At 38.9% G+C, this 26,964-nt stretch overlaps 1 protein-coding gene across 7 annotated transcripts in view; it reads left to right on the top strand.

Moving 5' to 3' along the window:
* The window catches only part of EXOC2 (exocyst complex component 2), a 250,127-nt gene that overhangs the window by 11,251 nt on the left and 211,912 nt on the right, over positions 1-26,964 (top strand). The window lies entirely within an intron of this gene.

Genomic DNA, 26,964 nt, shown 5'->3' with positions numbered 1-26,964 from the left:
TGGTATATTCTTTCATTTACTTGTGTATTTTTTAGTGTCTGTCTTCAGTGTTTTATAGTTTTCCAAATACAGGTCTTTTCATACCTCGATAAATTTATTCCTAGGTATTTTAGTTTTTTTTGGATACAATTGTAAATGGGATTGTTTTCTTAATTACTCTTTCTGATAGTTCATAATTGGCACCTAAATGACATTCATTTCTAAATATTAATTTTATATTCTTCTATTTTACTGAATTTGTTTATTAGCTTAATAATTTTTTTTAAATCAATCTTTATTGTTCATATTATTACAAAGGTTCCTCATTTCTTCCCCCCTCCACCAGGTTCCCACCCCACCCTCTGCCCTTTCCCCACCTCCCATTGTCCTCATCCATAGGTGCACAGTTTATGTTCAGTCTCTTCCCACATCCACCACTCCCCTCCCATATCTCTGATTCTATTATAATCAACAGTTAATATTGTTCATCAGGTTTTTTAATTTCCTTGTTTTTTTTTTTTAATTAATAAACTTTTATATTTTTAAGAATAAATTTTAAAATCTAATAATTTTAAACCTTGTTTTTTCTGTCCTGGGAACTGAGAAGAAAACTTGTTTACATGTAAACTTGCCCTTAGGCTATCAAAAGGTGTAGCCATTCAAATGTAAGTGGACACATTGTTTAAAGATAGCTGCTTGCTGGAATTGGATTACCTGTTCTGGGTGGGAAGGGCTTGTCCTCCCCTTTCTCCATTGAAATTAAGGTGTTAGCTTTAAAACCTCTTTTTGGCAAGAGACCTTAAACTTTCAGAACTTTAAATTTTTCAGCTAGTAAATCAATTACTTAGTATTTTCTCAAATCAATAAACCTCCACATGCCCAAGGATACACTTCACACAAAAGACACTTTCAAATAGATCAACCAACCTCATCCATACCTCACACAAGGGGCCCTGTCGCCTGGCTCCTTGCTGGTGCCCAGCTTGCTGGTGCACAGCAGCAGCTCCGGTTCCTCATCGCGTTCTTCCCTGACTGGAGCTTTTGTCTCATTCCCCCCGATAGGGCAGTCTAGCATCAGAGTCAACAAACCATCCTCTGCGCGCAATGTGCGCGACTCCGGGGGCTCTGCTTTTCGCCGCTCCCCTGGGATTTCGCCCCTCAGCCCCGTCTCCCTCTGTTTGAGGCTGGGTACCCAGGGATTGGCCTAGAACTGGGGTTCAGAGCAATCGGAACTGCACAGCCTAAGCTTTTGTTTCCTTCCCACTAGGGCAATCTAGCATCAGAGTTAACATTCTGTCCTCTTTGCGCAATGTGCACGACTCCGGCGGCTCTGCTTTTCGCCGCTCCCCTGGGGTTCTGCCTCACAACTCCGTCTCCCGCTGTTTGAGCCTGGGTCCCCAGGGTCTGGCCTAGAACTGGGGTTCAGCGCTGTCCATTCTGGGGTTCAGCCCAGTCCGAGGCTTTTATTTTCTTCCTGCTAGGGAATGCCAGCCAGGTACTCAGCCTCCCCCTCCTCTCCGGCTCCGTCCTCTCCGTGCGCGCGCAGCATGTCTCCGTACCTTAGGCTTTTACAGCTCCTCTCATTTTCCTTCTGGTTTTCTCTTTCCTTCTTGTTGTAGAATTTTCAGTCAGTCGACTTCCTGTAGCTCTGGGCAATGTCCATTTTATATTTTAGTTGTATTTTATTGGAATTGTTGTGTGCGGCTGCGGTTAGGTGTTTTCCTGTGCAGCCATCTTCTAGTTTTAATAATTTTTGTTAGAATCTTTATATTCTTTTTATATAGTATCATGTCATCTGCAATAATACAGTTTTACCCTCATCTCCAATTTGTTTTATTACTGTAGCTAGCACTTGCAATACTATTTGTTTACTGTAGCTAGCACTTGCAATACTATTTACATAATAAAGAGGTAATATATTACTTGTTCCTAATGGTATCCCAGTCACAACTGGTCAACATGCACAGGAGCTAGTGGGCAGGGATACCAGTGGGAATTCGCCCCCAGCAGAGGCTCGCATGAGCCTGCTCAGTGCTAACATCACATTGCCTCAGAAGTGGAGGCCACTCCCGACAGAGACACACACAGGCTCATTGCACTGTCCTGCCCAGAGAGGGACATTGATGGGCCATGGCGGCCCCCCCCCTCTCCCCATGCAGGTAGAGGCCCGCACTGGCCCCCTATGCCCAGCCTGGAGTGGGGTGTAAGGACAGGCCTCGGTGGACCCCTGGTGGAGGCATGTGCAGGCCTACCGCGCTGTCTGGCTCGCCTGGAACATAAGGGCAGGGGCACCCCCCTGCAGAGGCATGTGCAGGCCCACGAGGTGCCACACAGCCCAGAGGGGGGCGTCAGGACTCTGGTGGGGCCTCGGTGGAGAGCTCTCAGCACTTCTGCACCAGGGTCTGAACGCCCAGAGAGGAAGGGAGAACAGATGGGCAGTTAGTGGGTTTAGGACAGGAGAGGACAGCAGATAGGCAGTTAGGGGGATCAGGCCAGTAGGGGAGAGCAGATAAGCAGTTAGGGGAATCAGGCAAGGAGGGGAGAGCAGTTAGGGGGACCAGACTGGCAGGAGAGCAGTTAGGCAGTTAGGGGGATCAGACCAGGATGGGAGAGCAGTTAGGGGCATCAGGCAGGTGGGAGAGCAGTTAGGGGCATCAGGAAGACAGGAGAGCAGTTAGGAGCATCAGGCAGACAGGAAAGCAGTTAGGGGCTTCAGGCAAGCAGGCAGGTGAGCACTTAGGAGTCAGTGGTTCTGGATTGTGAGAGGGATCCCAGATTGGAGAGCGTGCAGGCCAGGCTGAGAGACACACCCCCCCCCCCCCCCCCCCGCACGAATTTCGTGCACTGGACTTCTAGTGTTGAATAAAAGTGAAAATGGACATCCTTGTTTTGTTACTGCTATTAAAAAAGATTTCAGCCAAAACCGGTTTGGCTCAGTGGATAGAGAGTCAGTCTGCAGACTGAAAGGTCCCAGGTTCGATTACGGTCAATGGCATGTACTTGTGTTGTGTTTGGCTAAATATTTATCAGTTACGCTTTGAAAGAATAGTTTCTGGGTTTTATTGTTCTTTTCTATTGTTTTTTTAGTTTCCATTTTATTTATTTCTGTTCTGATCTTTATCTCATCCTTCCTTCTCATTTTGAGTTTTGTTTTTTGTTTTTCTAGTTCTTTTAGGTTAGAAACTCCTTTGGCTTTCCCAAGATTTTGGGTGGTTGGGTGGTTGTGTTTTTGTTTTCATTTGTCTTAAGATACCTTTTTGTTCCTTCCTTGATCTCATTTTTAACCCATTCATTGTCTGCTAGCATGCTATTTTGCTTCCTTGTGATTTTTTTTTTTTTTGTAAATTATTTCTAGTCATACTATTCTGATTGGAGAAGATGCTTGATATGATATCAATCTTATTAAACTTTTTTTTTTTTGAGACTTGTCTTGTGTCCTAACATGTGATCTATCCTGGGAAATATTCCATGTGTACTTGAAAATAATGTATATTCTGTGCTGCTTTGGGGTGAGATGCTCTAAAAAATATCAGTTAAGTCTAAACCAGTTTTGCTCAATGGATAGAGCGTCAGCCTGTGGACTGAATGGTCCCTGGTTCGATTCTGATCAAGGGCATGTACCTTGGTTGTGGGCACATCCCCAGTTGGGGGTGTGCAAGAGGCAGCTGATCGATGATTCTCTCTCATCGATGTTTCTAACTCTCTATCCCTCTCTCTTCCTCTCTGTAAAAAAATCAATAAAATATATTTAAAAAAATATATCAGTGAAATTAATCTGTTCTAATCTGTTATTCAAGGCCATTGTTTCATTGTGATTTTCTGTTTGAATAATCTATTCATTGATGTCAGTGGGTTGTAAAGTATCCTATTAATGCAGTACTATCAGTCTCTCCCTTTATGTCACTATTTACTTTGTATATTTTTTTCTCCTTCCTTGGGTATGTAAATGTTTATAAGAGTTATATCCTCTTGTTACATTGATTTTTTTATCTTTGTGAAATGCCCTTTTATGTTTTTTGATACAACTTTTTAAAGTCTACAAAAGTATTGCCAGCCAACTCTGCTTTTTTTTGTTTGTTCATTTCATGAGATTATCTTTTCCATCCCTTTACTTTAATCTGTGTCTTTTGTACTGAACTGGCTCTCTTATAGGCAGCATATACACTGAGTTCCAGATTATTATGATTTCTGAATGCATAATAATCTGGCCACTCAGTGTGTGTGTGTGTGTGTGTGTGTGTGTGTGTGTGTGTATAGCCCCGTGCATGCATTCGTGCATGAGTGGGGTCCGGCCAGCCTGTCCACAGGGAGGGGACATGGGCAGTTGGCTGGCCTGCCTGCTGGTTGAAAAGATAATTTGCATATTAGCCTTTTATTATATAGGATATATACACTGCAGGGCCAGATTATTATGCTGTCACAGATCATAATTATCTGGCCACACAGTGTATGTGGTCCTTGTTTTTTGTTTTGTTTTTTTCTTTTCTTTATATATTCAGCCACCCTATGTATTTTGATTAGAGCATTTGGTCCATTTACATTTAAAGTAATTATTACTCTCTGTAAAAAATCAATAAAATATATGGATACGTAATGATTGCCATTTTATCATTTTCTAATTGTTTTTGTAGTTGTTTTGTATTCATTTCTTATTTTCTTGCTCTCTGGTTATGTTGATGACTTTCTGTATTGTTATGTTTGGATTTCTTTTCCTTTTTTTCTTTGATATCTCTTGTATATTTTCAGTTTGTGTTTACCACGTGCTTCATACCAAGTTATGTTTTTAATTTATTTTAATTTGATGGTTGCTGAAGTTCTAACATTCTAATATTAGTAAAGTTTTTACTCATTTATGCTTGTGGTTTTGTTATTATTTCTTTTGTGTATGCATTTGTATGCTTTCATAGTTGTAATTACACATGATCTTATTCCTACTTTTTCCTTTCAACTTTTGTACTAGCTTCATAGTTGGTGGATCCACAGCTTTTATTAAGTGCTTGTGTTTGTTAGTGAAATTTTTTTTCTTTCCTATATTTTTGTATTCACATTTTCAATTTTTTCTTTTCTTCTTACTGAAGTGTCTAACATTTCTTAGTTGTGATGAACTCCTTTATCTTTTTCTTGTTTAGTAAGCTTTTTATCTTTTAATTCTTAATGATAATCTTGTTATGTAGAATAGTTTTGGTTGTAGGTCTTTTTTAGATGCTTTATATGTCTATTTCCTTTTCCAGATTAGGGAAATTTTCCATCATTACTTCTTCAAATAGGCTATCATTCTTTCCTCTTCTCCTTCTGGTATCTTCTATGATATGAATGTTAGTGTGCTTGCTGTTGTTCAGGACGTTCCTTAATATACTCTCACTTTTTTAGTATTCTGTTTTCTTTTTGCCATTTTGGTTGTTTTTGCTACCTTGCCTTTCATTTTGTTGATTGAATCCTCTGATTCATCTAATCTACTGTTGATTTCCTGTAATGTATTCTTCATTTTAGTTATTGTATTCTTGACTTGTTCTTTCTTTTTCTATATCCCTTTTAATGTTTTATATCTCTTTGTTGAAGTTCTCACTGAGTTTATCTATTCTTCCCCAAGTTTATTGAACTTCCTTTTAACCAGGGGTTTTACTCAGTATCTGGTTGCTTCTCTTCATTTCATTTAGTTATTTTTCTGCAGTTTTGCCCAGTTTTTTTCATTTGAGGCGCGTCTCCACTTTTGGGCTTCCTGTGCTGTTTCTATGTTAGGTAGATCTGCTGTATCTTCCAACCTTGGCAGAGTGGCCTTATGTAGAAGGTGTCCTGTGGGGCTCAGTGGTGTAGTCCCTCTAGTCACCTGAGCTAGTGCTCCCTTATGTGGATTGTGCATGTCATGTTGTAGTTGTGCCTTGATTACTTTTGTCACATTAGGAAATGGGGCCGACCCTCAGGCTGACTTGCTGTGAGTGTTGGCCATTACTAGTAGGCAGTCTGTGTGGGGGCTGACCCTCACATAGTGGAAGCTGATTTAGCATGGCTCTTGTGCCAGGTGAGTCTTCCCTTTGGGTGTGTTTGTGGACTTGGTTAGATGTTGCTCTGATGTCTGAAACTGGCCTCTGGGTATGTTGGCAGTCGCTGTTTGTGCCCAATTAGGATCTTCCTTATAGGAAGTAAAAAGTGATTTGCAGTTGGTTGCCACTTTTACTGACCTTGGATATGCTCGGGAGAGGCTATTCTATGATTGAGGGTGCCTGCCAAGGTTGGGACCTTTTGGTGGGCAATAGTGTGACCTGAGGCCAGTTACCACTTGTGTTGGGCTTGGGCCCACTTAGTTTAAGCTATGTTTCAAGCCAAAACTGCTGTGGTTTGGGAATACCTGATGGGAATGATAATGCAAGTTGATATTAGTTGCTGAATTCTTTGGGTTTGGTGCTTCTTATCAAGATGTACAGGCATGGTGAGGTTAGTTTCTGCTTATTTATGGTTTGTGCTCCTTTGAGAGATTTTTAGGAAAGTCCACAGTCAGAACTTAGGTAGGCAACTTGTTTGGAAAAGCCGCTACAAGAAGTTCAGCCAGCCATGCAAGTTGGGTGGAGCAGGGTTTGGGAATTACCAGGGTGGGACAAATGGTGTTAGCCAGGTCAATAGTAAGTTCTGATTTGGTGCCCGCCTGCATCAGTCTGTCTGGGTAAAAGGAGAGCTCAACAGAGGAACAGTGGCACCTGTCAGCACTTCTGTTTAGGAGAGCACTGCCCTATCCCTGCACCTCCAGTTCTCACCCGGTAGCTATGCAATTTAGGTCCTTCCTGTATGTCCCTGGTGTTTTTCAAGCTGCTTCTCCTGCACTTGAGGCTAGAATGAGTGAGTTTATGAATGGGCAAGTCTGTATATGATCCCCTCAAGAGGAATTCCTGAGTCTCCAGCAGATCTTTGTCTCACTCTGATGCAATTCTCTTTGTTTTTCATAGCCAGATGCTATTGGAACTCCTCCCAGCATCCCATGTTGGGGTGCTCAGTGTGGGGTTGGGACCCCTCACTCCTCAGAGGTACCTGCTGCTGCCTATTCTTAATTGCCACACCTTTATGTGGAACCTGCTTGTTTTGCATTTCTGCCCCTTTTACCAGTCTCCATGTGGCTTATTCTTTATATCCTTAGTTATATTCTGTTTAGCTAATCTTCCAGTGGTTCTCAATTATGGTTGTTTCATTATTTAGTTGTAATTTTGAAATGGTTGTTGGAGGAGGTGAGCACAGTGCTTATCTACTATGCCATCTTGATTAGAAGTCTCCTAAGTTGTAAATACTTTAAATGTCCTTAAATTATCAGTAAATTCAATGCAATTAATACAGGTACTATTCTAGATGCTAGCTATACGACAGTGTATGGAACAAAAACTTCCCTCTCTTGAAAATTATAGTCTAGTTAATTGAAGTAGAAAAAGAAGTGTAAGTATAGTATTATTAGGTTGGTGTAGTAATTCCCATCCAAATCTAGTATAATTAATTATATAACCTGACAAAATATTTTAAAGTTCATTTGTGCCATCTATACTAAGAACTTGTTGAAGACTGATTGTACTATGAGATATATTAAACAGTGGTTTAATTGGTCAGTGAAATGGTATTATTGTCAAGTAGGTATTCAGTACTCCAAAATAGATTACAAATCAGTTTATAACCTACTCTAATAAAAGAAAGATTCAAATTAAAAAAAATATATATATTTCATTGATATTTTACGGAGAGGAGGAAGGGAGAGAGATAGAGAGCTAGAAACATCGATGAGAGAGAAACATCGACCAACTGCCTCTTGTACACCCCCTACCGGGGATGTGCCTGCAACCACATGCCCCTGATCAGAATCGAACCTGGGACCTTTCAGTCCACAAACCGACGCTCTACCACTGAGCCAAACTGGTTTCGGCAAGAAGGATTCAAATTTACTGTCACTTCATGACGCCACCAGCCAGTTAGGAGTGACTATGCAAATTAACCTGGCAAATATGGAAGGTTAATTTGCATACACAGGTGCCAAGCAGCCTGTGTCCCGGGGACAGGTGTCCTCAGAAACTAGGCTGCTCTGAGTCTGTAGGGTCATGCATTGACCTGGAGCAGACAGGGTCCCGGAATGATCCTGGCAGCTCCAAGCCTATGCATGAAGGTGCTGAGTAGCTGGGGCCGGGGAAGGAACATCCCGGGACCCAGGTGCTCTGAGCCAGTGCATGTGCAAGTAGCTGGGGGTGGAGTGGGAACATCCCCTGCAGTGAGCGAGCAGACAGCAGACTGGCCATGGCATCTAGGGACAAGCAGTCCCCTGCATTAAGCGAGCAGACAGCAGGGCCCTACTTACCCCTGGCTGTGGCCGAGAGGGGCAAGCGGTCCCCTGCAGGGCCCTCACAGAGAGCAGACACCAGGGTCCTGCTTGCCACTGCAGCGGTGGGCCAGAGAGCAGACAGAGGGCCATTCTTGCCCCTGGCCCTGGTTGCGAAGGGCAAGCAGGCCCCCACAGAGAGGAAATACCAGGGCCTGCAGTGGCATCAAGCAGGCAGGTCTGCAGAGAGCAGAGAACCACGAGGAGCAGGCCTAAGCCATCAGTAGGACATCCCCAGAGGGGTCCCAGATTGGAGAGGATGCAGGCTGTTCTGAGGGACCCAACCTCTTGTGCATGAAATTTGTGCACCAGGCCCCTAATTAAATAGATAAAACAGATGGCATTAAAGTACCAGGACTATGACTTTGAAAGCATGACTCTAGAACTAGAGAAGAAAGGCCAATATTTTATTTATTTTTTTAAAAAAAAATATTTTATTGATTTTGTACAGAGAGGGTGGGAGAGAGATAGAGAGTTAGAAACATCGATGAGAGAGAATCATCGATCAGCTGCCTCTTGCACACCCCCTACTGGGGATATGCCCGCAACCAAGGTACATGCCCTTGACCGGAATCGAACCCGGGTCCCTTCAGTCCCCAAGCCGACTCTCCATTGAGCTAAACCGGTTTCGGCAAGGCCAATATTTTAAAAATATGTTTTATTGATTTCAGAGAGGAGGGGGGAGGGAGAGAGAGAAACATCAATGAGAATCATTGATCAGCTGCCTCCTGCACATCCCCCACTGGTGATCAAGCCCACAACCTGGCATGTGTCCTGACCGGGAATTGAACCATGACCTCCTGGCTCATAGGTTGACGCTCAACCCCTGAGCCACGCCAGCCAGGCAAGGACAGTATTTTTGACATGTTAAGCACCATGTCAGTCACCAGTGACTGACGCTATACTTTCTGTTCAGACTGGTAAGTCACTGGTGCTGCCAGCACATTGGTGAAATTGGATATTGCGGGCTAAATGGAAAGAAAAATAAAATAGACTTGGCGCTTAACATGTTAAAAGACTCAAAATTGCCCACGAGTATGGCTTAGTTGTTTGAGCATTGTCCCATGCACCACGAGGTTGCTGCTTTGATGCCATGTCAGGGCACATGCCTAGGTTGTGGACTTGTGAGAATAAACAAGTCATCTTTTCTGTCAAAACACAGTTTAGACAGCCACCATTTTGGCCACATGACTTGCAGTTCTCCTGGGGGCCACCATCTTGAAATGGCAAAAGCCAACCACTCCCATTTAAGTAGCCAATCACAAAAGATTATGCACCTGAGCTCCAATCAAGAGTGAGGAGCATGCTGAAGCCATGTTTGGCTCAGTGGATAGAGCGTTGGCTTGCGGACTGAAGGGTCCCGGGTTTGATTCTGGTCAGGGGCATGTACCTTGGTTGCGGGCACATCCCTGGTGGGGGGTGTGCAGGAAGCAGCTGATCGATGTCTCTCTCTTATCGATGTTTCTAACTCTTTATCTTTCTCTCTTTCTCTCTGTAAAAAATCAATAAAATATATTTTAAAAAAAAGAAAAAAGTGAGGGGCAGGTCACGTGCTTCAGGATTAAAAAGTGAAGCAGACAGCTTGCTCAGTGTATGCATGCTTCCAGGCCATGTGTTGCACATCCTCCTTCAGGAGTGAAGATATTTGCCTTGCTGCCTGGGTCCCCGGTATGTTTTGTATTCTACCAAGACCCCTGAATTTGGGGGCTTGCCTTATTTCTTACAGGCTCAGTAACCAATAAGGATCATGCAGGAAACAAATCAATGTTTCTATCTCTCCCTCTCCCTCTCCCTCTTTCTCTCTCTGAAATCAATGAAACCCTTCCCCCTTTTAAAAATATATCTTTATAGAAAGGAAGAGAGAGAGAGAGAGAAACATCAATGATGACAGAGATTCATTCATTGGCTGCCTGAACACCTCCTACTGGGGATCAAGCCCTCAACTCAGGCATGTGACCCTGACTAGAATCGAACCCGGTACCCTTTAGTCTATAGGTTGATGCTCTATCCAGTGAGGGCCATATTCCCCCACCCCCACTTTTTTTTCTTAATTAAAAAAGAGACTCAAATTTCCTAAAGACAAAGAGAACCATAAACAATGTGAAAAGACAATAAAATGGGAAGTTATTGACAGTATATAATAGACACAGAATTAATGTTCTCTGGTAAGAGTTCTAAAAATCAAGGGAAAAACTTGATAGAAAGATGCAACGGTAGTGAAAATGGAATTGAAATTGAAACTATTTATTTTCTTTTGCTTATTAGACTGCTTTACACATTATAAACGGAATTTTATGACCTGTTGAGACTATGCAGGCTAGTGTGGTAATACATATTAGGACTGTAAATGTACATCCTCTGACCAGCAATTTCTCTTTGAATGTAATGCAAGGAAATAACTGTGAAAATGTGCAAAAATATTTTCTAGAAAAATGTTGTCATGTTCCTAATAGTAAAAATTTTGGAAATCGCTTAATGTCATCAATTATACATCTAAGCAGTGGAACACAAAGCAGCTTGAAAATGATATAGATTTGTGTTTACCAACATGGAAAAATGTCTTGATATAGTTTGTGTGAAAATTAGGTTGCAAAATATTTAGTTAGCATGTAACAATTTTATGAAGCCAAAATGACCAACCACTCATTCAACTGGTAGCTACCGTGTTTCCCCGAAAATAAGACATCCTCCGAAAATAAGACCTACTTACAGGTTTCCTTCTGAGTGAAATATGAGGCATCCTCACGAAAATAAGGCCCCCCTTAGGCTAAACATGAGAGATTTGGTCCACTGATTCTCAAAGAAATGGAGTCACAAGAAATTCACCAGGAAATTCAGGAATTGGATTGTTATGATGATGTTCCAGAAGATGATGACACGATTGTCATTGAATAAATGAGTAAATTCTTGATACTCTAGGATTCACAATTTGTCTGGTTTGTGTTGACAACTACCATACTACCGTACCGTATACAGGTAATAAATTTCCTTTATTTTCATTTAACAATAAATGTGTACCGTATTCTTCTTCATGGAAAAATAAGACAATCCCTGTAAATAAGACCTAGCGCATCTTTGGGAGCAAAAATAAATATAAGACACTGTCTTATTTTTGGGGAAACAGGGTAGTAGTTAGGTCTAAGTTTTAATGGATCTTAGTTCTGTTCCTCCAGTATGTGTATGCAAATGCTCTGAATGATGGAAGAGACATATGGTGAGAAAGAGAGAACTTGCACTTCCCAGCTAAACTGTATAATTGAAATCTGTGGTGTTTTTATTTTATGTTTTAAGTCACATATTTTCTTGGAGAATGAAGAAAAAATGTGTACTATTTTGCAGTTCCCCTGGATTTTTTTTTCCTAGTATGCTTAATAATATCATCCGTTATGCTTACAACAGGTTTTATGTTTTAAGTCACATATTTTCTTGGAGAATGAAGAAAAAATGTGTACTATTTTGCAGTTCCCCTGGATTTTTTCCCCCTAGTATGCTTAATAATATCATCCGTTATGCTTACAACAGGTTTTGATTTGAGTTCTTCAATTTCTTTCTCCAGTTCTACATCTTGATTTAACTTCTGTCTTAGTATCCATCTGCTTCTTGGCAAACCTGAAAGCTCTTCCTGAGGCAGTCTTTCAGCCTTCCACTCTTTAGGGAGCCTGCTAGTCAACTATTCTCTCCACCTTAGATTTCCCATTTCGAGAAATGGCTGGTGAAGCCACCCCATCTTGGACAGAATCCTTGACCTCCTCCCTACTGCAGCCCTCATGGTTCACAGCCACTACAACCAAGTGATCCCCATAACCCAGTCCCACCACTGCCTCCACAATTCCTGCTGCCCCATTTGTATTTATCTTTCTGTTAGTATATCTGTTTAGATTTGTTTGAGCCATTTGAAAATGTGATGTAAGCATAATGCTTTTGTTCCTAAGTCTTCAGTATGTAGTTAAGAGCAAAGAACATTCTCTTATATTACTATAGTACACTTATCAAAGTAAGGAAATTGAACATGAATACCAATTTTTCCAATTATGTGCTTTATAAAAAAATATTTTTTCTTGTTCTAAAATCTATACAGGATCACATTTTACATTAGTTTTAATGTCTCTTTAGTATCCTTCAATATAGAACAAAGTCAATTCTTTGTTTTTCTTGACCTTAGTATTTTCAGAGTGCAGGCCTATTGTTTTGTAGAATGTTTTGTAGAATGTTTTGTAGAATCTCAACATTGCTGATTTTAATTTCTGTTGCCATCATAACTTCCTTATTAGGTAACATACCCTATTGTAAGGGAGAGCTTTTTCTTTCACATTTATTTATTCATTGATTTATGTTGTAACAGTGGAGTTACATATTTTCTTTTTTAAATAGATTACAATCCATTGTTATAAATTTTTTTCTCAAATGTTTCAGATTTAGGAGCTCTTTCAATGTGACTCCTATACCCTCCATCATTTTTTGAGTAATTCCCTACTGACACAAAACAATGTTTTAGTCTTATCTTGTACTCTGTAGGCCTCAGCCCTCAAATCAGCCATTTCTCTAAGGCCTCTGGTTCCTGTTAATGGAATGGTATTTAGAATCTAGGTATGCTCTTTGCTACTTTTGGTTATTGCCTGTAGTCTCTCTCAGTGTACAAAACTAGGAAATGCACACACCTACTAAATCTATCAAATATATATATTCAAATATATACATACATCTGCTTACTGAGCATCTATTATATATATTATGTATACCTATGAAAAACTGAGTTCATATATTTTTTATGAAGAGTCTCTTCATTTGCTCATTTAAAAACATTGAGTGTTTCTCTATTATTTAAGTTGAAAAGTTCTTTTATGTTTCTTACATAAAGTACTTCATCAGATATATATTGAGAATATTTTTTGCCAGTCTATGGTTGTCTATTTTCTTTTGATGAGAAGGTTTAGTTCTGATGAAGTAAAAATGTAGCAGCATTTTCAATATGTGGTTATTGTTTGTCATGTTGTAAAAAAATCTTTACTCATATGTAGGTAATGGAGATATTTTCTTATTTTACCTTCTTTATAGTTTACTAGTGGCCCGGTGCACAAAATTCATGCACTTGGAGGGGGAGGTGTGCCTCAGCCTTGAGTTGATTTGCTACTTTAGTCAGAATTCAAAGTTATATAAATGTGAGTCCATTTCTGAACTCTGTTTTATTATGCTGATCTATTATATTATCCTTATGCCAACAACATCCTATTTGGTCATTGTAGATATTTTATAATGTCTTGAAGTCATATACCATAAGTGTTATAACTTTTCTCTCTTCTAAAATTATTTTGGCTATTCAAGGTTCATTAAATATCTATAGGAATTTTAGAATTAGCTTGCCAATTTCTCTACATAAGTGTGCATGAATTTATATATCAGTTTTGGGAGAACTATTATTTTAATAATGTTGAGTTTTCTGATCCATAGACATGGTTTACATCTCCACTTATTTAGGTCTTCCCCCCTCACCTTCCTTCTGCAATATTTTAAGGTTTTCACTGTAGAAGTCTTGTATAGTAAATATATATATAGTTTGTTAATATAATAAAATAAAATTTAAAAATGTTTTGTTTCTAATTATTTTCTACTAGAATATAAAAAACAACTACTTTTTGTTTATTGATCATGAATACTTGCTAAATTCAGTTATTAGTGTTGTTAGTTACTTAGAAGTTTCCCTATGATTTTCTATATAAACAATCCTGTCATTTGCAAATAGAAAATATTTATTTCTTCCTATGTGATTTTTCATGCCATTTATTTATTCAACCCAATTATTGTCTTATTGCACTGGCTAGAAACTTTAGAACAGTGTTAATTACGCAAGATGAGAGAGACACCCTTGCTTTACTACTGGTCTTATGGGGGGAGAACATTGTATATTTCACCATTAAGTATGATGTTAGGTGTGTCTTCCCTCCTATTGTCCTTTATTGATTGAAGATACCCCATCTATTCCTAGTTTGTTGAGGGTTTTAATTATGAATGACTGTTGGATTTTGTCAAAGACTTCTAAATTTATTTAGTAGAACACAGATTTTCTTTTTTTTTTTTTTTTTTTTTTTTAATCTTTATGGTTAAAAGTATGATTTAACAGTGATTGGGTTTTAAAAGTTAAACTACCTTTGTGTGGCTGATATAAACCCCACGTGGTCATGATGTCTTTCCTCTGCTTCTGTTTTCTGTCATAATTCATTGGAGGGTTGGTATTTCTTCCTTAAATGTTTGGTCCATTTAATCAGTGAAACCATCTAGTCTGAAGTTTTCTTTGTAGGAAAGCTTTTGACAGTGAATTCAATTTATTTAATAAATATGAAGGTTTTGAGATTGTCTATTATTTTTTGTTAATTTGGTGACTTATCCTTTTAAGGATTTTTTGTTTGTTTGTTTCATCTGAGTTGCCAAATTCATTGGCATAAAGTTTTGCCAATAATTGGCAAAAGTCCTTTATTATCTTTAAAAATATCTTTAGTACCTATAATTATCCCCTCATTAGTTACTGAAATTGATAATTTGTGTCTCTTTTATAAAAGAGAACTTTGTTAGATTTTATTAATTTTAAAATAAATTCTTTGGCTTTATATTTGTTCTTTCTTTTCATTTTATTTTCGGTTTTATTGATTTCTGCTCTTTGGTATTTTCCTCATTCGGCTTTCTTTGTTCCTCCTCCCTGCCCTTTTAATTTGGGTTTAATTAGCTCTTTTTTTCTAGTTTAATAAAATAATTACCTATAACTGTAATTGAAAATATTTCTCTTCTTAATATAAGATTTTATTTTTTTAAATTTTTTAAAAAAATATATTTTATTGATTTTGTACAGAGAGGAAGGGAGAGAGATAGAGAGTCAGAAACATGGATGAGAGAGAGTCATCGATCAGCTGCCTCCTGCACACCCCCCACTGGGGATGTGCCCGCAACTAAGGTACATGCCCTTGACCGGAATCGAACCCGGGATCCCCCAGTCCCCAAGCCGACGCTCTATCCACTGAGCCAAACCAGTCCCGGCTTAATATAAGATTTTAAAGCATGCTGCTTTGGTTACACCCACACATTTTTATTATATTTCTATTTTAATTTCAGTTCCAAATATTTTCCCCCTCTTGATTTCTTTTTAATCATTGGGTTATTTAGAAATGTGTTGTTTAATTTCTAAATGGTTGGATATTTTTCTTTATATTGTTTTGCTATTGCTTCCTAATTTAATTTCTTTGGAGCCTTTGGAAATTCAGGCTTTGGAATTCATTGTGATTTATTTTGTAGCCCACTATGTAGTCTATCTTGGTAAACATTCTATAAACACTTGAAAAAGAATTTTGTAAATGCCAGTTAAGTAAAGCTTAATAGTGTTCATATTTTCATAGTTTATTGACTTTTGTTTAATTTTATTGTTCTCTATACTTAAAGGGCATATTAAAATCTATAACCATGATTGAGAATTTATCTTTCTTCCTGTATTCAGCTGTTGCTTCATATGTTTTGAAGCTCTATTATTAGGTGTATGCACCATTTAAATTGTTTTGTTCTTCTGATGAATTTATCCTTTCACATTATAAATTCTCATTACAAGTTACCATGTGATACCATTTCTCTTTATATTAAAAAACTTCCTTTAGCATTTCTTGTCATATAGATTTGTTCTCAATGAACTTTATACTTAGTTGAGAATACTTTTTTTGCAGCTTCGCTGAGATATAACTGAAAAAATTGTAATATACTTAAGTATACTGATGATTTGATATGCATAGACATTGTGAAAGGATTTCCATAATTCAGTTGATTAACACATACATAAGCTCACATAATTACCTCTTTCCCCCTCCCCCCCTTTTTTTGGTGAGAATACTTAAACTCTATTTTTTTAGCAAATTTTCATTGTACAATAAAGTTTTAACAAGTGTAGTCACCATGTTACACTATTAGATTACTCTTATTGTAACTGCAAGTTTACCCTTTTAGCATTCCATCCCTAATTCCCCTATCTCCCAACCCCTATCAACCATCATTCTACTCTGTTTCTATGACTTAGCCTGTTTTGTTTGTTTTATTTTTGTTAATCCTCACCTGAGGATATTTCTCACCTGAGGATATCTTTTCCATTGATTTTTTTTTTTTTTAAAGAGAGGAAGGGAAGGGGAGAGACACATAGAGAGAAACATCAATGTGAGCGAGACATGCCGATTGGTGGCCTCCTGCACCAGGACCAGGGATCAAGCCTATAATAACCATGGTAAATGCCTTGACTGGAATTCAACCCACGACCCTTCAGTTTACAGGTTGGCACTCCAATCACAGAGCTGAGCTGGCTAGGGATTTTTTTTTTTAATTAACCTTTATTACTGATATTATTACAGATGTCCCTCTTTTTTCCATAGCTCCCCTCCACCCGATTCCCACCCCACCCCAGGCCCTCGTCACCCTACTGTCTGTGTCCATAGGTAATATATACAGGCATATATATATATGGTGAATCTCTTCCCACACTCCCCCACACCCTCTTTCCTCTGAAAATCATCAGATTGTTCCATTTCCATGCCCCTGATTTCTATTCCATTCACCAATTTATTCTGTTCATGAGATTTTTTTTTATTCATTTGATTTTTACATTCATTTGTTGATAGATATGTATTGTTGTTCATATTTTTTTATCTTTACCGTTTTCTTCTTCTTCCTCTTCTTAAATAATACCCTTCATCATTTTGTTATGGGGCAACCCGCAAGAGACCAGAGACAGAGATCAAAATTTATGAGCCTTTATTAAACTGGTTAGTAACTACAGTTGCAGCACTCTACCACCTTAAAGGCCAAACTTCAGTGCAGATCACAGGTGTTACAGCAAATTTATACTCAGAAACCACAAGAGGGAGTTAGCACATTTATAATGACAACCCAAAGGTTACAAAAGTTATTTCAGCCCTTTCCAAGCAACTCAGGGCACAGGTGCAATGCCTGGGCACAGTTGGCCAGAACTTGAACTTCCACCTTACTCTAAACTCCAACACTTGGTTCAGGGACCTATTCTACCTCCCTCTGCCCCAAGGCATCCTGCCTCCAGGCAACGGAGTAGCTGTGAAATGTTTGCACAGAACAATTTCATATAATACTGATTTGATGTTGATGAATCCTTTAGCTTTCATATAATACTGGTTTGGTGGTGATGAACTCCTTTAGCTTTTTCTTGTCTGTGAAGCTCTTTATTTGACCTTCAATTCTAAATGATAGCTTTGCTTGGGTAGAGTAATATTGGTTGTCAGTTCTTGCTATTCATCACTTTGTATATTTTTTGCCACTCCCTTCTGGCCTGCATAGTTTTGTTGAGAAATCAGCTGACAGTTGTATGGGTACTCCCTTGCAGGTAACCAACTGCTTTTATCTTGCTGTTTTAAGATTCTCTCTTTGTCTTTGGCCCTTGGCATTTTAATTATGATTGTTTTGGTGTGGTCTTCTTTGGATTCCTCTTGTTTAGGGTTCTGTATGCTTCTTTGACTTGTAAGGCTATTTCTTTCATCAGGTAGAGGAAGTTTTCCATCATTATACCTTTAAATAGGTTTTCAGTACAGGCAGTCATTGGGTTATATCAGACTCAACATACTTTGTTTTGTGGTTATGTCACCATCTCCCATTTATTTATTTAAAAAGTTCCATCATTTTGACTTAGGTACATACTTTGTTTCCCCAAAAATAAGACATCCTCTGAAAATAAGACCTAGTGCATGGAAAGATAAGACATCCCCTGAAAATAAGACCTAGCACAACTTTGGGAGAAAAAATTAATATAAGACACTGTCTTATTTTCGGGGGAAACAGGGTATGTGCTTTATTATTTATTTATCACAAGTAAAGGTCAGGAATTGTTATCTTTTAATTTATTTTTATTTTTATTTTTTTTCACTGTTTCACTTCATTGCTGCTGTGTATGTGCTCCATGTGAGTGACATATGTGCTTAGGTAGGTGGGTTCCGACTTATGGGGAAAATCATTACTTCGCTCCATAGGAATGGATCTCGATGTAATAAGAGGACCTACTCTATCTTGATTTCTCTCTTCCTTCTTCTGGAACCCCCATAATTCAGATATTGGTAGGCTTGAAGTTGATCGAAAGGCTGCTTACACTATCTTCATATTTTTGGATTCTTTTTTCTTTTTGCTCTCTTGGTTGGGTGTTTTTCGCTTCCTCATATTTCAGATCATTGATTTGATTCTCGGGATCCTCTAATCCAGTGGTCGGCAACCTTATTAGTCAACAGAACTAAATATCAACAGTACAGCGATTGAAATTTCTTTTGAGAGCCAAATTTTTTAAACTTAAACATCTTTTAACGCCACTTCTTCAAAATAGACTCACCCAGGCTGTGGTATTTTGTGGAAGAGACACACTCAAGGGGCCAAAGAGCCACATGTGGCTCGAGAGCTGCAGTTGCAGAGCCCTGCTCTAATCTACTGTTGAATCCTTGTATTAATATATTACTCTTTATTTTAGTCAGTATATGCTTAATTTCTGATTTGTCCTTTTCCATTTTTTTTTTTTTTTTTTTTTTTGCATTCTCACTCAAGTCCTTGAAAGTTTCACTAAGTTCCTCAGAGGTTTCTAGAAGATTCCTGAGTAATCTTAACTCTATAACCTGTCGTTTGCTTTCTTCCGTTATTTCATTTGTGAAATGTTTCTTTGTTTCTGCATTTTGGCTGCTTCCTTGTGTTTGTTTCTATGTGTTGGGTAGTTGCTAAGTCTCCTTGAGTAGGTAGAGTGGCCTTGTATAGTAGGTGTCCTATAGGGCCCAGTGACTCAGCCTCCCAAATCACCTGAGGTGGACACTCTTGGTGCTCCCCTTTGTAGGCTGTGTGCACAGTTTTGTTGTAGTTGAGACTTGATTGCTGTTGGTGTCACTAGGAGGAATTGATCTCTAGGCCAGTTGGCTGTAAGGACCAGCTGTGACTACAGTGGGAGAGCTGCTGTGGGGACATACCCTAATGGAACAGAACTTGCTTCACTGGGGCTTTGGTGCTCACAGAGTCTGCCCCCTGAGGTGTCCTTTATTGATGTGAAGAGTTATAATCTGGTGTGGTCTCACAATGACCACTGGGTACAGTGGCTCTTGGATCTACAAGGAGGTACAGAGTCAGCAACTGCCTGTGGCCATCCAGCAGGAGCTACAGAGAGATTTGCAGATTCCTCCTCTTTGTTTCAGGTTTGGAAGTGCCCAGATGAGACCTAGCTGTGAAGCAAGGTAGGTGGTGCTGGTGCTGCTACTTGTGCCCTTTATTGATAGGTTTGGGCTCCCTGAACCAGCTCCAGCTTGTTTGACAGAGTTTTAGCCTGAGAAAGTCAGACCATTCATATGCAAAAGCCGCTGTGCACAGCTTGGGTGGGGTTGTAATATGGGTGAGGGTGGCTGGGTCTCAGGGAATCACCAGGGCGGAGCAAACAGAAATGGCTACCAGTCAACTCTGCATTGGGAGGTCCCAGCAGGTGAACAATGACCACTGTGAGCACCTCTGTCTGGAAAAAAGCAATCTTTAAGTTCCTGTCCTGATGCCAGGCAGCCCAGTTTCTCCCCACAGCTCACCCAGCACGAGCTCAGAGGATGTGGAAATTTGTAATTCATTTCTTCGTGCCAGCCTTTTGAGTAGCTGAGTCTCCAGCAGCCTGTGTGTCACTCAGCCCCAATCCGCAATGGTTTTTACAGTCCATAATTCTTACTGCCATAGGGACTACTTTTCACCATTCTGGGACTCTGGGCTGGGGGTCTGGTATGGGGCTGGGAAACCCTTGCTCCTTCTGGGCAGCCTCTGCAGAGGCGATCTCCCTCCTGATTAAAAAAGTAGCACACCTGGGTGCTGGACCAGCCAGTTCCATGCCTCCCACCAGTGTGCTTTCTTCTTGACTTCTCTATTTGCAGTACTTCCACTCAGCCCACTTAACTGCAGTTCTGGATGATATTTGTTCTGTATTTTAGTTGTAATTTTGATGTGGTTGTGGGGGGCAGGAAGTATAGGCCTTTACCTATGCTGACATCTTGGTTCTCTGGGATTTTTTTATTTTTAATACCACACAATATTTGTGTTGTTTTATTTCTTACTATAATATCTTACAGGTTTATCTTTGTTGTCACACAAATATTTCATTTTTTTAAAGGCTGGAATATATATATATATATATATATATATATATATATATACACACACACACACACACACACACACACACATATGTGTGTGTGTGTGTGTATATATATATATATATATATATATATATATATATATCACATTTTCATTATTCATTCATTCATGATCCAACTTAGATCCAACTTAGGTTGTTTCCATATCTTGGCTACTGTGAATAATGCTGAAGTTAACATGGGAGTACATTTGAGGTACTCATTTGTTTCCTTTGGATATATAGCCAGAAGTGGGACTGTTGGGTCATATAAAAGTTCTATTTTTATTATTTTTCTTATTAAATTCTCTCTGTTTTAATTGGTTTCAAAATTTTGTGACAAATTTTTGGTCAAGTGGCTTCCATTAAAAAGTACTGATTTTCAAAATTACTAACTTAAAACTGCCACACACAAAAAACACACACAAAAAAACAAATGGTCCATAAAACATACTTCTTTCTGTTTGAAGATCTTACCAACCAATCATTGTTAACAGGGCCAGTTGAAACTAACACTTCTGATATTGTTCTTTCACCAGTGATTAAGACTGGGATGACAGATATTAGGGTTAATATCCATGTAGCCTCCTGAGCCTGCTGAGCAGACTTAGTGACTTTGTCAACTCCAGCTGCCTTCTAGTCCACTGCTTTGATGACATCTCCAGCAGCAGTCTGTCTGATATTGCAAAGAGCAAAACAACCAAGAGAATAGAGAAGCTTTCAATACACATAGGTTTTCTTTTCTTTTTTTAAAAAAATATATTTTTATTGATTTTTTACAGAGAGGAAGGGAGAGAGATAGAGAGCTAGAAACGTCGATGAGAGAGAAACACCGACCAGCTGCCTCTTGCACACCCCCTACCGGGGATGTGCCCGCAACCGACATACATGCCTCTGACTGGAATCGAACCTGGGACCTTTCAGTCCGCAGACGGATGCTCTACCACTGACCTAAACAGGTTTCGGCTACACATAGGTTTTCTAAAAGCCATCTCAGTGATTGCAGTATTACCAGATTTCAAGATTTTCTTTCAGCTTCTTTTCATAATATGATGATTAATCTCCTTTAGCTTAGCACATTTGCAAGCAATATGAGCTGTGTGACAAAGCCACACATGTGCCCTGATTTGGCCTAGGTGGCTTTGGATAATCACCTGAGCCATGCAGCCAGCTGCTTCCAGTAGTGGGGCATTTTTGCTGTCAACAGCCATGTTGCCTCAGTGAACATCTTTGACAGAGAATTCTTGACATTGAAGCCCTAGAAAGAGCTTCACTCAAAGCTTTAGTTATAATTATGAAAGTTACAAAAGTGACCACCAAGCCAGATTTGAGAAAAACAGTCTAAGGGCTTGTCACTTGGATGAGTTGGTTTATGGATGCAATCCAGAGCTTCAAGCATTGTGGTACCACTAATGATGCCATCTATATAGGTTATTTTCCATCCCTTGAATTACATCATGTTAGCCTTTAACTCCAATATGTTGTTATTATTTCAACCGGGAATTGACATAAGTGCTGCTGTACCAGTATTATATTAATGTAACTGGTGACTTCTTTAACAATGTCCTCATATCTCTTCTGGTTGTAGGCTGGTTCAGTGGAATCCATTTATTTTAATACCAGCAGTTGTTTTCCACCCAGTGCATAAGTTAAAAGAGTATGTTTGCCCATTCTTGAAGATACCTGCTTCAAGTTCACCAATACCAGCATCAGCAATCAGGACAGCACAATTAGCATGAGGTGTGCCTGTAATAATTTTTTTTTTTTTTTTTAATCTTTGAGTTTTGGTAGATCAGTACTGATCACATAATACTGGCTGGCCTTGAATTCCCACAGGGAGATGTCAGTGGTGATACCATGCTCACATATAGCTTTCAGTTTACCCAAAATACATGCATATTTGAAGTAGGTGGTCTTTCCCATCTCATCAGACTCCTCAAAATTTTCAGTGGTTCCTTTGTCAATCCCCATCTCATTTGTAGATTAGATTACTAGTAGAGGTCAAATCTATGTGTTCAGTGACAATGATATTGATATGAGTTTTTCCTTATCCATTTTGGCTTAGACTTAGCAGTGGTTTTCATGACATCTGGGTTCTGATGGTAAACTCATTGACAAAAACTATTTTTAATTTATTGAGGGACCTCCATACTGTTTTCCATGGTAGCTGTACCAGTGCATAGTGCATATGCCACCAATAGTATACAGGGATTTCCTTTTCTTCACAATCAGCAGTTGCTGTCTCTTCTCTTTTTGATAATGGACATCATAACAGGTGTAGGGTGATATGTAATAGTTTTGATTTGCATTCTCAGATGATTAGTGAAATTGTGTGTGTACTTGTTGGCCATTTGTCCTCTTAGGATAAATATTTAAATATATTTAAATCTTCAACCTATTTTTAATTGGATTGTTTTTTGTTTTGAGGTGTATGAACTTCTTGTATATTTTGGATATTAACCCCTTATTGTATATGTGATTTACAAATATTTTTTTCTCATTCCATAGGTTGCCTTTTCATTTTGTTAATGGTTTCCTTTGCTCTACAAAAGCTTTATAGTTTAATGTCTTCCCATTTGTTTATTTTTGCTTTTGCTGCCTTTGTTTTTGGTGTCAAATCCATAAAATTATTGCCAAGACCAATGTCAAGAAGCTTACCCTCTATGTTTTCTTGTAGGAGTTTTATATATTATCAGACCTTACATTTGAGTCTTAAATTTAGTTTAAGTTGATTTTTGTATGTAGTGTAAAATAGGGATCCAGTTTTATTTTTTTTTGTCTGTGTCTGCCCAATTTTCCCAACATTAGAAGATACCTTTTTAAAAACTGTCATTTGTGCTGTACTAGTACCATGTGCTAACCGATTGTGCCACTGGAGCAATTTCCAAAATATTTATAAAGAACTTATAAAACTTAACCCCAAACAAATAAATAATCCAGTCAAAACGTGGGCAGAGGACCTGAAAATACACCTCTTCCAAGAAGACATACAAATACCAATAGATTTATGAAAAGATCTTCAATCTCTTTGGCAATTAGGGACATTAAAAGTACAATGAGATACCACCAGTTAGAGTGGCCATTATCAACAAGGTATGCAACAACAAATGTTGGAGAGATTATGGAAAAAAGGGAACCCTCATTAACTGCTGGTGTGAATGTAGACTGGTATAACCATTATGGAAAGCAGTCTGGCGATTCCTAAAAAAATTAAGAATAGAGTTACCATATAACTCAGCACTCCCACTCCTGGGTATATCGAAAAATTCGAAATCATTTACTTATAAAGCTATATGCACCCCTGTGTTCATTGCAGCATTATTCATAGTGCCTAAGACATGGAAACAGCAGAAGTGTCCTGCAATAGAGGGTTGGGTAAAGAAGATGTGGTACATATACAAAATAGCATATTACTCAGCCATAAGACAGGATGAAATAGCATCATTTGCAACACCATGGATGGAGCTTGAAAATATTATACTAATTGAAATAAGTCAGACAGAAAAAACTAAGATCCCTATGAGTTCACTCATATGTGGCTTATAAAACTGAAAACTTATAAATACAAAAAATAGTATGGTGGTTGCCAGGGGTAGGGGGGGAAAGAGATCCTAACACGAGATTTGATTTTGGGTGGTGGCACATGTTGCTGTATACAAATTTTATATCTTAGAAATCCACACATGAGACCTGAATATTCGTGTTGACCAATGTCACCCCAATAAAATCTAATTAAAAAAAACAACAACCCTGTCATTTCTGATTTTGTTTTTCTTTCTGCACTTAGGGATGTTTCATTATCTTTTAATTTTCATTTTTTTTCTGATTAGAAATCATCATCCATATCCATATTACTATTCCTCTTAATATAATTTTTTTCTCTGATTAGTTTTAGGATTTTCTCTATCTTTGAAGATATGTATAGGTGTTTTTTTAAAAATATTTATTTTATACTATGTGTGTGTTTTTTTAAATATTTATTTTATACTAGAGGCCCAGTGCACAAAATTTGTGCACTCGAGGAGGGCCTTCAACCAAGCCTGCACCCTCTCACTGTCCAGGAACCCTCGAACGATGTCCAACTGATGGCTTAGGGCTGGCAGTCAGACATCTTTAGCGCTTCCACAGAGGCAGAAGAGGCTCCTGCCACTGCCTCTGTGCTCTCCAGCCATGAGCCTGGCTTCTGGCTGAGCAGCACTCCCCCTGTGGCAGCGCTCTGAACTTGAGGGGGCAGCTCCTGCGCTGTGTGTCTGCCTCCTGATGGTCAGTGTGCATCATAGTGACCAGTTGTTCCATAGTGTGGACAATTTGCATATTAGCCTTTTATTATATAGTGTGGTGCTTGCTTACTGGACTTGGTTTGCTAGAATAACAGTTTTCAATAAATTTGGAAAAATGTCACACTTTTTTTTCCTTCAAATATTTTCTGCTCTATCACTGTCTTCTTATGTCAGAGTACTTGAATCCATAGGTCACTGAATCCCTGTTTTTTTCTTTTCTCTGTTTTCTGTTTTTCATATTGGACACTTTTTATAGAGCTACATACAGGCTCACTGACTTCAGCTGTCTTCAGTTCAACCCAGTCAGTGTATCTATAATAATAAAAGAATAATATGCTAATTAGAATGGACAGCCTAACGACCTTCTGGACGTCCTTCCCGACGAAGCTGCAGCAGTGGGGGCTGAGGCAGATGTGGTTAGGGGAGATCAGGCAGGCAGGCGAGCAGTTAAGGGTGATCAGGCAGGCAGGAAGAGGCATTTAGGGGTGATCAGGCAGGCAGACAAGTGGTTAGGGACAGTCAGGAAGGTAGGCAGGTGAATGGTTAGGAGCCAGCAGTCCTGAGTTGCAAGAGGAATGTATGACTGCCGGTTTCAGGGGGATTGGGCCTAAACAGGCAATCTGATATCCCTCAAGGGATCTTGGATTGCGAGACAGTGCAGGCTATGTTGAGGGACACCTCTCCAACCCCCGGCATGAATTTTGTGCATCGGGCCTCAGTTTTTTTATTTTGGACATTGTACCTTTCAGTTCTAGAATTTTCATTTTCTGTTTTTATAATTTTAATTTTGCTCTTAGAATAGCCATATATTTCTTATGATTATATATATATTTTAATAGCTTTTTACAGACTCTTTCAAATTCTTATTTACTAATTGTGATCTGGTTCATCTTGAGTTGTGTCTCTATTGTCTGCTTTCTTCGCTAGGGGCTACATATTCTTCATATTTTTTTAATAGGACTACTTATTTTTATAGTATCCTAGGCATATGGATAATACATTTTAAAGACTTTGGATTTTGTTCTATTCTTCTGAAGAGTGTTGATTTCTTTTATGTGTGTGTTTTTTAAATGTAATATACTTTTACTGATTTCAGAGAGGGAGGGAGGGAGGGGGAGAGAGAGAGAGAGAGAGAGAAACATCAGTGATGAGAAAGAATCATTGATTGGCTGCCTTCTGTACATCCCCTAATGGGGATTAGGCCTGCAACCAGGACATGTTTCCTGATTGGAATAGAACAATGACCTCCTGGTTCATAGGTTGATGATCATGACATGAGTCATGACAGCTGCACTTTTTTTTTTTTTTTTTTTTAAACAGGCATTACTCTTGTTTTTTCTTTGGGGGCAATAATTGAAATCACTGCTTTTGCCTGGCTGGTGTGGCTCAATTAGTTGGAGTGTCATCCTGTAAACCAAAAGGTCACAGGTTTGATTCCTCCTCGGGGCACATATCCAGGTTCCATCCCAGTCAGGATGCTTGTGGGAGATAACTGATCAATATTTCCTTTCCCTTTTCCTTTCTCTGAAAACAGTAAAATATATCCTTCATTGAGGATTAAAAAAAGAAAGAAAGAAAGAAAGAAAAGAAATAATGACCTCTTTCATCTAGCAGGCTGTTCTTTACTGTGCTGCTTGGCATTTCTTCTGTGCATCCTGGGGTCTAATATTTCAATAAAATTGTTCCTGTCTCTGGGGTTTCCTTCATTCCAGCATTTTGTTCCTCTCTTTCTATCTACTCTATTAGCACAGAGATCCATCTTCTGATTCCTCAAGCCATCGACTGTGGCTTTATGATTATGTTATAGCTGTCCTATGCTGGCTATACAGAGCTGTTCTCTCAGGTGAAAACTGAGTATCCAATATATGTATATATTAAATAACTGAGTTTGAAGTTCTATGAAATAGTCTAGTGAAGTCTTACAACCTTTATATTTCTCTCTTATTATCTGAATAATTTTTTCAATTTTCTTTTTGTAATAGCTTGATTCATATATGTTACAGTTTATCCATTTAAAGAGTAACATTTAGTGGTTTTCAGTATAGCCACGTAGTTGTGCAGCCATCACCACAATTTTAGAACTTTTACACTACAGAAAGAGCCATATGCATTAGCAGTCACTGTTCATTTCCTGCAAACTTCCACCCTACTCTGAGCTCTAGGCAACTACTAATCTACTTTGTATTTCTATA

The sequence above is a fragment of the Pipistrellus kuhlii genome, unplaced genomic scaffold (genome assembly GCF_014108245.1).
Source record: "Pipistrellus kuhlii isolate mPipKuh1 unplaced genomic scaffold, mPipKuh1.p scaffold_m20_p_2, whole genome shotgun sequence".
Taxonomy (NCBI): domain Eukaryota; kingdom Metazoa; phylum Chordata; class Mammalia; order Chiroptera; family Vespertilionidae; genus Pipistrellus; species Pipistrellus kuhlii.
The sequence above is the reverse complement of the archived record's forward strand: the minus strand, read 5'-3'. Positions and strand labels throughout refer to the sequence as shown.